General features: G+C 43.5%; 1 non-coding gene across 1 annotated transcript; it reads right to left on the minus strand.

Annotated features, from left to right (window-relative positions):
• Positions 1-11,439: 11,439 nt before the first annotated feature.
• TRNAT-CGU (transfer RNA threonine (anticodon CGU)) lies at positions 11,440-11,513 on the minus strand. The gene has a single exon. It is a non-coding gene; the product is annotated as a tRNA-Thr (tRNA).
• Between the last annotated feature and the right edge of the window lie 2,184 nt (positions 11,514-13,697).

A 13,697-nucleotide genomic window follows, 5' to 3' on the forward strand; every position in this document is an offset into this window, starting at 1 on the left:
GGCTGTTGCTGTCTACTGTGTGCCTTTTTGAAATGCTGCATCTTGAACCAGATATACTTGGTTTTTAGCACTTTTGTTATTTCTAAGCAATTTAAACTTTAAACAAGTAAATGAGATTTCATTCCAGTTATAAAGTCAAATATGCTGCTGAAAAAAAAACAACACACTGTGCTTCCCCTGCCAGGGGTACTCAGACTGGTGCTCTACCCCTCCCTTGGAGGAGAGTTAAGAGAGATTAGGCAGAGACCCTGGACTGGTTTGTTTCTACTCCTGCAACTTCGCTTTTTCAACCATTCTGTGACCATGGTCACAAGTGCTTCTACATTATTTTTTAAATATTTTAAAATACTTTTTCTCATTCCTTCTATTTTAGAAGATCTCATATTTGGAGTCAATGGCTGAACAGAAAGTGCCCTGCTGGCATAAATGGTAAGAGCGTGACTAATCCCTAATTAGTTGGCTGCTGGAAGCTAGAGTGAGGCTGGGAGAAATTGTCTTCAGGTATGAGGGTGCTGGCTAGACATCTAGGCAGAGAGGGAGGGGGTTACTAGCTTCTCCTTGATTCTTTTTGTGAACTACACAAAACTGCTCTTATCAGTTGTCCTCAGGGACACAAGCTAAGCAAGTGTTCTCTAAAAACATAGGCTGAGAAAGTTTGTTCTTGGAAATCATATCGTAGGAACAGAGTACCAGTTACCTGAGTGATGTGGCTCAAGTGACCGAGGCTTTGAAAAACTTGGCTATGATCTGACACAGAATCTCAGACTCGACTTCCAGCCACTTTCCAGAGTTACAGTAAGGATTCAGGAACATCTTTTAAAATTGCTCATAACTCTGTAGTTTTAAGAAAACGTGATGCCACCAATTTACTCACAGTCCACTTTGCGTTGATTCTGCAAAACGCTGCTTCAATTAAACTGAATCAAGTTATATTAAATCAAAAAGTTAAACTTCATGCTCCCCCCACCCCCAAATTCTGGAACAACTCTGCCCCTTACTTTGTTTGGTCAAAGTCTATACTTCTACTTGCATCTCCCCCCTTGCCTGAGCAAAGATGAAATTCATCTTTTATGTGTTAAGATTGAGCAACGTTAATTTTTTAATACAGAAGCTAAAAATAGGTACTTTGAGGTTAAGTAACAGAAATTGGTCTCTCATTAAAATTGAAAGGAAAGTTCTGGAACGCTAGGGATTATGCTCGGTGAAATAAGCCAAAGAGAAAGACAATTATCATGTGGCTTCACTCATCTGTTAAACACAGAAGACCACAGGGGAAGAGAAGGGAAAATGAAAGGGGAGAAATCAGAGGGCAGACAACCTTTAGAGCCTATGCACTGGGGGAAACAAACAGGATTTTAGAGGGGAGGTGGGTGAGGGATGGGGTAGCTGGGTGATGGGTATTCAGGAGGGCATGTGTGATGAGCACTGGGTGTTATATACAACTAATGAATCACTGAACACTACATCAAAAATTAACGATGTACTGTATGGTGACTAGCATAATAAACTAAATAATAAGGTTCCTGAACTTTCCATAGAGAAATCCTACTAAAGACACACACACACACACACACACACACACACACACACACACCAAAAAACCCTACATAAACAAAAAAAATGATTCACTTGCCTGGATCAAGTTTAAGTGAATCTTGTGAGAAACTGATAAGCCAGGGATAAACTCAAATTTTAAGTATATTTACATACGCTAAGTATGATGAAAATTGTTGTTAAACCTAAATAAGAAAATTTTATAAATCGATTTCTAAAGGAAACCAATTCGAAAACAAGCAAATTTATTCTTTATATACCCAACAACTGGGACAAAGGTAGAACTTGTATAAGGCAGCCTTGACTGATGACTACGCGAACCCACGAGGACATCCATAACGGGGTGTGTGTGCCAGACAGTGCCTCCATCTAAAATGAACTGCAAGTGCCATTTCTTTTAACAATATTTTGAAGAGATGTTAATATCTTGTCTGAAACCCTCATTAACCAATGAGCACTTGTTTTGAATTCAGACAAATTAAATTAATAAGTTTGTATCTCTAGTTAAAGACAGAGGGAAGGAAGGAAGGAAGAAGTCTCAAACCTCAGGTGCACAGACGTTCTTTCTCTGAGTCTGTCAGGCTCCCTGCTCTGCAACAGGAGTTCTATAGCCAGTGTTTGACTCTATCTTGCCCACCATGAACTACAAGGAACACATTAGTCCCCCTCTTGGGTTTCTCCACTGCTCTTACAGAACAATCACACTCAACACTTCTGACACCAGGTGTGGGTGGGGGTTTCCCCGTATGAAGTAATTCTGTGACACCAGTGGATGTCCTACAATTTAGCTCAATTCTGACACTACCTGGAGATAGTGTTAGATTCCACAAGGGCTCAGTCCCATGAGGCTGTCTCCTATGCAGAAGCCAGATGCAAAAAATATGGGTCCCCAGGCTATAACCACAGCTTGTCTGACCTGGCTACAAAAGCACAGGTTTCCATGCCATCCTGATTATTAGCTCACAGAACTCAGGGAAACACAATGACCAGTTTAAGGTATGATAAAGGACAAAGATGAACAGCCACATGAGATACACAGGGAGAACCCTGAGCATGGGAGCTTCTGTCCCCATAGAGTTTGGGTGTCGCCCTCCAAGTGGATGTGTTCATCAGCCTGGAAATGCCCAAACCCCATATTTTGAGGATTTTATGGAGGCCTCCTCATGTAGGTATGATTATTAACTCAACTTCCAGCCCCTCTGTCCTGTCTGGAGAATGGGAGGTGGGAGGCAGGGCTGCAGAAAATCCCGAGCTTCTAATGTAAGTTTAGTCTTTCTGGTGACAAGGTCCCATCCACGAGCCATCCAGAGCCCCCTCATTAGACCAAAAGATGCTCCTAGTGCTCTTATTACTTAAAAATTTATAAGGGGGTAGTGTCTGGGTGGATCAGTCAGTTAAGCATCCAACTCGTTTTCAGCTGAAGTCATCATGATTTTAGGGTCATGGAATCAAGCCCTGCGTTGGGCTCTGCATTCACACTAACTTTCTAAAACAAACAAATCTTTAGGGGAGAAAAAGGATAAAAGAAACAAAATATTTTTTAAGGGTTTTAGGAACTCTGTGCCAGGAATAGGGATGAGGATTAAATATATATTTCTTATGATTCACAATATCACAGAAACTCCAAGTGATGTTCCACTCCGTCACTGACGCTTTCTTAAGCTGTGCACTGAAACATAACTCTACCTTTCTGGTTTGCTAATATTTTACTGGAATTTTTGGACATTTTAGCTCAAATCCCTATTGGAAGGGTAAATAAGACAGCAAATGAACAAATGAAAAAAACTTGAAGAAAATTCCACATGTGCTTAATCCTTGTTATGGGCTAAATTGTGTCCCTCCAAAATGCAAATGTTGAAGTCCTAACCTCCAGTACTTCAGAGTGTGACTGTCCTTAGAAATAGGCTCGTTAAAGATGTAATTAGGTTAAAGTTAGCTCATGAGGGTGGGCCTTAATCCAATGTAACTGGTGTCCTTATAAGAGATGACCACACAGAGACCCTAAGGAAAGACCATAGGCAGACCGCGGAAGAGGCTGGCCATCCACGAGCCAAGGAGCCAAACCGTAGCAATGACCCAGCCCAGACCTGACTGCAGACTACAGAGCTCAAGAGTTGTGGTGAGAAAACACATTTCTGCTGCTTCAGCCATCCCTTCTGGGGGACTTTGTTATGGCAGCCCAAGAAAGCTGATGCAATTTTAGACCCTATCCAGGAGGCAATTTTCTCTTGATTTGACAGACAGACACCGAGCAAGAGAGGAAACACAAGCAGAGGGAGAAGGGGAAGCGGGCTCCCTGCTCAGCAAGCATGTGGGGCTCGAGCCCCCAGGAAGCAATTTCTAAAAAATAACCCATGTTATTGTTACCTCTCTCTTCACATGCCAGGGTAAGAGTTTACATTTCTTGGACATGTATGGGAGTCGCACCAGTTCCCACTTTCTTCTGGCTGACATTCTGCACTGAGGGCTTGGAAAGCTGCAAGCGTGTTTCCCAGAACCCCTTTTACCTAAGGCTCTTGATACAAAGGGTATTCAAACATTTACTAAACACACTGCTAATAGATTTACAAAACAGGGTATTATCCTGCGGATGCTGGCAATTCCCTGTTGGACTAGCAAGACTATGGCCATGAGCTTTCTGCAGCAGCTCCGGGTCAGCACTCCCCGGCCCAGACAGCCGGATGCAAGAGGACTCCCGGCTGCTGGGAAAGAGACGAGAAGGCAGGGGGGTCCACGCTCAGAGACCTACACCCGCAGCTCTTCTTTGCTCCTGCTTTTACTGGTCCTTCCCGAGAGTCACAGATCCTCATCACTTTCTCAAGCGAGGATGTGGGATAAGGGGTCTTATTGGACTAGGAGGATCTGCTTACAGGAAACACCATACGCTGATCAGCCAGTTCTAAGAGCTCTGCTGAGCACAGCCTCGGGGCAATGCGAGGGCAGCTGTTCCGGCTAAGAAGGCTCCCGAGGGCAACTCCGCGCAGCATTCCAAAGCCCCCCCTCCTCGGAAACCTTCCCCCGCCCCCAGCGGCCTCCCCCGTTACTTTTTAGCGAGCCAGGTATTGTGGCGGAGCTTAACGCTCTGCATTAACCCCAGCATGCCCGTGTGGCCGGCTCCCTCTGTAAATAGGAGGGAGTTGGAGAAAGCAGTCTGCCAAGCTCACCCTCGCGTCCCCCAGACCACAGGGACGGGGCGCGCCGGGCACCCCGCAGCGGCACTGCCAAACCCCCTTGCAGATCGCTTGTCGCACCGTATGTTTTAGATCCGGGACAGCGCGAACACGGGCCGACAGACACTGTCTGGAGTTGGAGTTACACTTGAAGGTCTGGGTTAAAGTCTGTTTCTCAATCACTTCTGACTTCCTACTAACCCACTGACTGTTTTTATATCCTTCCCGCTTAAATATTCCAAGCGCTTCCTGTTTCCTACACGGAACTCAGAATTGTGCTTCAGATTAAGAAACACCAAAATAAATGCTGACAGTAATGAGTTTAACCTACTGAATACAAAAACAACCAATCAATGAGTCCATACAAAGAAACCAGTCATGGGGCGCCTGGGTGGCTCAGTGGGTTAAGCGGCTGCCTTCCAGTCACGTCGTGGTGTCCAGCCCTGCATCAGGCTCCCTGTTCAGCGGAGAACCTACTTCCCCCTCTCCCTCTGCCTGCTGCTCTGCCTACTTGTGCTCTCTCTATCTCTGACAATAGATAAATAAAATCTTTAAAACAAACAAACAAAAAAGAAACAAGTGAACGAAGAAGAAAGATATTCTTCTTAAAATAAAAAGTCAAATGATAAATGTAGAAAGAATGATATTTAGAAAATCACCACTTGGAAATCACTAAATTAATAATTGATTTAAGCAAGGATCATCAATGAATGGTAAATAGGTAAATGTTGAATGAGAAGAGGATATTTACATAGTCTCAAGGTATCTCCTCACAAGATAGTTAACTACAATAATAATAAAGGAATTATGAAGAAACCTGGCAGACATCATCATAAGCAAATGATCAAAATTAACATCACCAGTAATGGGACAACTGACATTGTATGTCTACTGAGATGATGCACTGAAAAAGCACAGTGACAGTTGTTTTGTATTCCCATCCAAAATACATAGCCTGAATTAACTGTGAGTAGATAGCAGACTAAGCCAAATTATGGAATATTTTACAAAATAACTGGTCTGTACTCTTCAAAAATGCCAATGTCATAAAAAGAAAGCCCATGGATGCAAGGAGATGAAAGAGAATGACAGTTGAATTCAGCACACAGTCAAAAATTTTCTTTTGCTAAAAAGGCACTGTAGGCAGAAGAGAGAACTCTGACATAGACCCTCACCTCTATGGTTAACTAATCTTCAACAAAGCAGAAAAGAATGTCCAATGGAAAAAAGTCTCTTCAACAAATGGTGTTGGGAAAATTGGACAGCCACATGCAGGAAAGAGAAACTGGACCATTTCCTTACACCGCACACGAAAAGAGACTCAAAATGGATAAAGGACCTCAATGCGAGAAAGGAATCCATCAAAATCCTTGAGGAGAACACAGGCAGCAACCTCTTCTACCTCAGCCGCAGCAGCTTTTTCCTGGAAACATCGCCAAAGGCAAGGGAAGCAAAGGCAAAAATGAACTACTGGGACTTCACCAGGATCAAAAGCTCTTGCACAGCAAAGGAAAGTTAAAAAAAAAAAAAAGAGAGAGAGAGAGAGAGAGAGAGAGAGAGAGAAAGAGAGAACAGATTGGGAGAAGATATTTGCAAATAACATATCAGATAAAGCTCTAGTACCCCAAATCTGTAAAGAACTTATCAAACTCAACATCCAAAGAACAAAAAATCCAATCAAGAAATGGGCAGAAGACATGAACAGACATTTCTCCAAAGAAGACACCCAGATGGCTAACAGACACATGAAAAATTGCTCCACATCACTCGGCATCAGGGAAATACAAAGCAAAACCACGAAGAGATCCCACCTCACACCAGTCAGAATGGCTAAAATTAACAAGTCAGGAAATGACAGATGCTGGCGAGGCTGCAGAGAAAGGGGAACCATTCTATGCTGTTGGTGGGAATGCAAGCTGGTGCAGCCACTCTGGAAAACAGTATGGAGGTTCCTCAAAAAGTTGAAAACAGAGCTACCCTATGACCCAGCAATCAAATTACTGGATATTTACCTTAAAGATACAAATGTAGGGATCCAAAGGGGCACATGCACCCGAATCTTTATAGCAGCAATGTCCACAATAGCCAAACCATGGAAAGAACCTAGATGTCCATCAACAGATGAATGGATAAAGAAGATGTATAAACAATGTATATACATATATGTATGTATATACAATGTATATACATGTATGTATATATATACAATGTATATACATGTATGTATATATATACACAATGGAATGTATATACAATGGAATACTACGCAGCCATCAAAAAACCCCAAAATCTTGCCATTTGCAACAACGTGGATGGAACCAGAGGATGTTATTCTAAGCGAAATCAGTTGATCAGAGAAAGATAATTATCAAATGATCTCACTGATAAGAGGAATTTGAGAAACAAGACAGAGGATCATGGGGTTAGGGAGTGAAAAATGAAAGAAGATGAAACCAGAAAGGAAGACAAGCCATAAGAGACTCTTAATGTCAGGAAACAAACTGAGGGCTGCTGAAGGGGAGCGGGGTAGGAAGGATAGAGTGGCTTTGTGATGGACATTGGGGAGGGTGTGTGCTATGGTGAGTGCTGTTAAGTGTGTAGTACTGATGAGTCACTGACCTGAAACAATAATAAATTATATGTTAATTTAAAAAAAAAGAAAGTGATTGAACTTTTGGTTGAGTTTGAGGAGATGGCAAATCTCCATTAAGGCACCTTAGATAAACCCTCTTGGAACTCAAAAACTAAAACAAAACAAAATAAAACAAAACTTAGAAAAGTTCACTTCTAAATTCTTTTACATCAATAGTTAGGAAGATCCAAGAAGAAACAGAATGGAGAGTTTAAATTTCCAAAGAGAACTTCCCATTAGCACAAATGAATGTTCAGGACTACATCAGTGAGTTCACCCATTTAAGCAGAGAGAGAAAGAGAAAAGGATTGTTATAATTGTTTTATATATATATATATATATATATATATATATATATATATATAATATATTGTTATATATATAATTGTTATAATAGGATTGTTATAATTAAGCAGAGGGAATGGATCTATCTACTGATTTTTCTGCCAAAGATCACTCTAACAACATCTTGGGAAGGAGTCATTTTCAAGCAATACCTCCCTGGGAGCTATAGAAACAGGCTTTCTCAATCTAGGGAATTTTCTCCTTAAAACTTAATGCCAACTCCCCTTATTTCTTATACTTCTGCTTTCTGCACCTCTGTTATACTGCTTAAAATCTTTTTAAAAAATATTTTTATTTACTTGTTTTTTAAAAGATTTTATTTGACAAAGAGAGACACAGTGAGAGAGGGAATACAAGCAGGGGGAGTAGGAGAGGGAGAATTAGGCTTCGAGTTGAGCAAGGAGCCTGATGCGGAGCTCAAACCCAGGACCCTGGGATCATGACCTGAGTTAAAGGCAGACATTTAACGACTGAGCAACCCAGGTGCCCCAATAAAATCTTTTTAAATTTTTAAATCTATTTTCCAAAAAGAAAACAATAAATAACTTAGGAAAATAAATCTGAAATTTCACATTTTTCAGAATGATTATGTGTTCATGTTGACTCACATACACTGTGATTGCTCTTAGTATAAAATTAAAACACCCCAACATGGCAGATAAAAGCCTCTCATGGGTTAACTGTATCCTTTTCCTGCCTCATTTCTCATCCTCCCTGTGTGCATCTTTTTAAAAAAATTTTTTTTAGAATTTACTTACTTATTGGACAGGGACTGAGACCGCGAGAGGTGAAATACAAGCAGGGGGAGGGGGAGAGGGAGAAGCTGACTCCCCGCTGAGCAGAGGGCTCCATGTGAGGCTCGATGTGGGGCTTGATCCCAGGGTTCTGGGATCAGGGGCTTGAGCCGAAGGCAGACACTTAACGACTGGGCCCCCCAGGCGCCCCAGCCTGTGTGCATCTTTTCTGCTCTAGCTGTGCTGGCTTTCCTTCAGTCCTATGCACTTTGCCTGGTTTCCTCTGCCTGGATGACTCTATGCTTTACCTCTCTTTCCTACATAATTCTTCGTTTACTTTCCAACTCAAGTCTCCTTCTCTGAATTCCCTGAGTAAATGACATCTCTTGCATATGTTCTCCTAAATCTTCATCATTATTTTTGAAGCATTTATCATAGCTACATGATATTTTCTTTCTCTTAGTGATCATGTAATTGATTCCATCTCCTCCTCCTTCCCCACTATGCTCTTATCTCCTTAGAGATAGAAGATTTAATTTACATTTAATTCAATGGTTCATAAGCACCCAAGAACGTAGGAGATCCGTGAACATCTTCTTTTTTTAAAAAATTTCAATTCAATTAGTTAACATATAATGTATTATTTGTTTCAGGGGTACAGGTCTGTGACTCATCAGTCTTATACAATACCCAGTGCTCATTACAACAAATACCCTCCCCACGGCCATCACCCAGTGACCCCATCCCTCCACCCCTCTCCCCTCCAGCAAACCTCAGTTTATTTCCTACAGTTCAGTCTCTTATGGTTTGTCTCCCTCTCTGGGTTCGTCTTGTTTTATTTTATTTTTTTTATTAAATTTATTTTTTAATAAACATATAATGTATTTTTATCCCCAGGGGTACAGGTCTGTGAATCGCCAGGTTTACACATTTCACAGCACTCACCATAGCACATACCTTCCCCAATGTCCATATCCCCACCATCCTCTCCAGGCCCCTCTCCCCGAAGCAACCCTCAGTCTGTTATTTGAGATTGAGTCTTTTATGGTTTGTCTCCCTCCCAATCCCACCTTCTTTGATTTTTTCTTTAAAAAAAAAAATATATATATATATATATATTTTTTAAATATATTTTATTTATTTGACAGAGAGCGAGAGATCACAAGTAGGCAGAGCAGCAGGCAGAGAGAAAGGGGGAAGCAGGCTCCCTGCCAAGCAGAGAGCTGGATGTGGGGCTCCATCCCAGGACCCTGGGATCATGACCCGAGCTGAAGGCAGAGGCTTAACCCACTGAGCCACCCAGGCGCCCCAAAATATATATATATTTTTAAAGATTTTATTTATTTATTTGACAGAGAGAGATCACAAGCAGACGGAGAGGCAGGCAGAAAGGGAGATAGAGAAAAGCAGGCTCCCTGCTGAGCAGAGAGCCTGATGTGGGACTCGATCCCAGAACCCTGAGATCATGACCTGAGTGGAAGGCAGCGGCTTAATCCACTGAGCCACCCAGGTGCCCCATTTTTTCTTTTCCTACCCCCTAAACCCCCCCACATTGCATCTCCACTTCTTCATATCAGGAAGATCATATGATATTTGTCTTTCTCCAATTGACTTATTTTGCTAAGCATAATCCCCTCTAGTTCCATCCCGTCTTGTTTTATTTTTTCCTCTCTTCCCCATGATCTTCTGTTTTGTTTCTTAAATTCCACATTATCACTGAGATCCTATGATAATTCTTTCTCTGTTTAACTTATTTCACATAGCATTATACCCTCTAGTTCCATCCACATTATTGTAAATGGCAGTATTTCATTTTTATGGCTGAGTAATATTCCATTTTATATATATACCACGTCTTCTTTGTCCACTCATCTGTCAATGGAGATCTGGGCTCTTTCCATACTTTGGCTATTGTGGGCATTGCTGCTATGAACATTGGGGTGCAGGTGTCCCTTCGGATCCCTACATTTGTATCTTTAGGGTAAATACCCAGTAGTGAGATAGCTGGGTCGTAGGATAGCTCAATTTTCAACTTTTTGAGGAACCTCCATGCTGTTTTCCAGAGTGGCTGCACCAGTTTGCATTCCCAGGTCAGTGAACATCTTGAAAGAATATACAAAATTTATCCGTATGCCTGTTGGCTTTTTGCTTTTAGTGGTGGTTATAACCAAATTTTCATCAGATAATCTAATGAGTTCATGTGCCATACAATTTTAGGAACCATTATTCTAAACCATATGGATACTGTTTGATTTTATAAATAAAATTATTTGAAATGCAAGACCATGACTCTGAACTGAGAAATATTAGGTTAAGACCCTAGCTTGATTATTTGTTTACTAGCTGTGATTTGGGCAAGTTACTTCTCTTCTCTCTGATTCTCTTTTGTTATTCATAAAACGTGAATAATGCTTACTTTTATGGGTATTTCTTAGGGATTTTAAAGGTATGTGAGAAAAATACACAAAGTGAAAAATAGTGTTCAATAAATTGTAACCGTGCAGGAGGTAATAAGTAAAATGGCTTGGATTTGGATAACCAGCAGAATATATATGTATATAAAGATTTTATTTATTATTTATTTGACAGCGATAACAAGTAGGCAGAGAGGCAGGAAGAGAGAGAGGAAGGGAAGCAGGCTCGCCGCCGAGCAGAGCCCGATGTGAGGCTCGATCCCAGGACCCCGGGACCACGACCCGAGTGGAAGGCAGAGGCTTTAACCCACTGAGCCACCCAGGTGCCCCCAGCAGAATATACTTTTAAATGGCTTGAATTAAAATTTTCCGTTTTATTTTAGAAATTCTGTCTACGACGGATCTTGAACACCCAAGTAGCTCAATCCACAGCAAAAACCTGCAAGTCACGTGGAGAGGCAGAGTCATGGCGAATGCAGGTGTCTGGAGAGGCTGCAGGGATCAGAGCTCCCAAGCAGGAGATTCGACACTGAGATGGAAGCTGGTTTCGGACTAAAAAATGCGAATTGCCAGAACAAAACGAACTGGAAAGGCCCCGCTGGGAGTCGAACCCAGGATCTCCTGTTTACGAGACAGGCGCTTTAGCCAACTAAGCCACGGAGCCAGCCGCACAGACAGCGCAGGTGCTTTTCTGATCACTGTGTCCTCGATTAGGCGCACGGCCGCGCCGCCCCCGTGCGCATCCGCGCGAGCCCCTAGGCGTGGGCAGCCCGGCCGGAGCCGAAGGCGCGCGGAGGGGGCGCGGGAGCCCGAGGTCGGCGTGCACGGCAGGACGCATGCGTGCGCTCTCCGCCCCGGGCACCGCCTGCGCCCCCGCGGAACGGGAAAGGGAGGAGCGGTGCTCGGGCGTTGTGCGCAGGCCCGGGCTTCTGCCGGGGACACCGCGCAGCTCTGGGACGCGCGCGCTGGCGGCGGTAACGGGCCGCTCTAGCGAAGGCTGTCCTTCCAGCTTTCCCCCAGGACGGCGCTTCGGGCTGCTGCAGGAGCGCGCACCTGTGCCCTGAATCCAAAGCCAACCCCAGCGCCCCAGACTCCTAGCGCCTTCCAGAAGGCTTGGCCTGAGGACGCAGCGGCGATAGCCGCAGAAGGCGGCTCGCTCCGGGGTCACTGACCCTCCCGGTGCTTCGGCCTCCAGGTCCTGGTCACCCCCTGGGACCAGGACCACGGTGCACAGGTGGACGCACGGCTCGCGGCGGCGGCCGAGCAGATGCCTCGCTCTCCACTTAGTGTTGCTGTTTGCACAGGCTGCTCTCCTGCATTCCCCCCGGGGAGCCTCAACTTGGAGAGCTACATACAATCACCTGACTGTCCAGTCCCTACACGAAGCATTCATTCTTCAGTGATCGCACCCTGGGTTTCCGCCTTTGATTAGGACAAGGGCCTCACCGTCTACCGGGCTCCCATCGCCCAGAGAAATTTGGTGTTGACACTAGCAAAGCCAGAAGCAGCTCTGGGATGCCGAGACCTTGGAATCGCTGTCTTTTTAACTCCTTCCTGAGCCAAGGGTTCTGGCGCTGCTGTTTTCCGTCCACCCAGAATGCCTTGCAGTGAGGAGAAACTTAGTTTCTTGCAAACCAGGATGGCCACTTTTAAAAATTTAATTTATGTTAGCAAACTTCTGTGACTAGGGACTAGGGAGACATTACTACTCCATTTTCTGTGTATTTACCGAGTGTGAAAACAGCACGCCCAAACCATAGTGAACCAGGGATCATGGCGTTACTGAATTCTAACTGGCCACACCGTTTAAGGTAAGGTCTGAGTAAGTTTCCATCACAGAAGTGCAGCTGAGGAGCCAACATGTGCAGTGAACCGCTGCCCAACATGAGCCGCAGCCTGGAGAGCCTACTGTGTGTCAGAGCTAACAGTTTGAAGCATACAACTAGGTTCAAGACGGCCACAGATGACAGAAACAAATGTTCATACAGTTTTTAAGTAGGGTGCCCGGTGGCTGTTTAACCGCTGCCTTCTGCTCAGGTCATGATGGCAAAGCCCTGTGATCAAGCCCCCATTGGGTTCCCTGCTCAGCAGAGAACCTGCTCTTCCCTATCCCTCTGCCTGCTGCTCTGCCTACTTACGCACGCGCTGTCAAATAAATAAATAAAATCTAAAAAAAAAAAAAATAAATAAAAGAAATACAAGACAATAGATGAGCAGTTAATATGGGCTGGTAATACAGACTGGTAATACAGCCCATAGTACAGTACTCTGTACTGTGTCCATAGCTCAGTACATTTGGGGGGCATTTCCCTTTATTAGAGTTTTTCTAGCAAAATGTCATATATTATAAATTATACAAGTAGCACTTGAAAACATCTTTAATACTTTCAAGTTAGTTCCAGTTATTTAACCAAAACAGGAATCTGTGCCAAGCTGTAATGAAATAAATCTGACCATGGCCCAAGAGTAGGAAGGTGTGGAAGGTGCTCTAAAAAGAGGCAGACATTACTACTCCATTTTCTGTGTATTTACCGAGTGTGAACCCAGGATCTGCCAGAAACAGACTTGCGGGAAAGGAATGTGTAAGGAGCTGAAACAGCGAATAACCTGGGGGGGGGGGGGTGGTGGTGGTGGAATCTGATATAAAACTGCTTGATTAACATGAGACCAAAATAGTGAAAGGAGAGGCCTGAGTGTGGATACAGGAAAGCGATTTTTCACAACTGACCCTCAGTGAACGCTTCCTCTGTTGAGAATAAGGCGAGTCAACATACTAGAGCTAACAGGTGTTATCAGTTGAATTCTGTCCTCCTAAACATTTGTATGTTGACGGCCTGACCCCTGGGAT

Source organism: Mustela lutreola, chromosome 6, assembly GCF_030435805.1.
Source record: "Mustela lutreola isolate mMusLut2 chromosome 6, mMusLut2.pri, whole genome shotgun sequence".
NCBI classification, from domain to species: Eukaryota; Metazoa; Chordata; class Mammalia; order Carnivora; family Mustelidae; genus Mustela; species Mustela lutreola.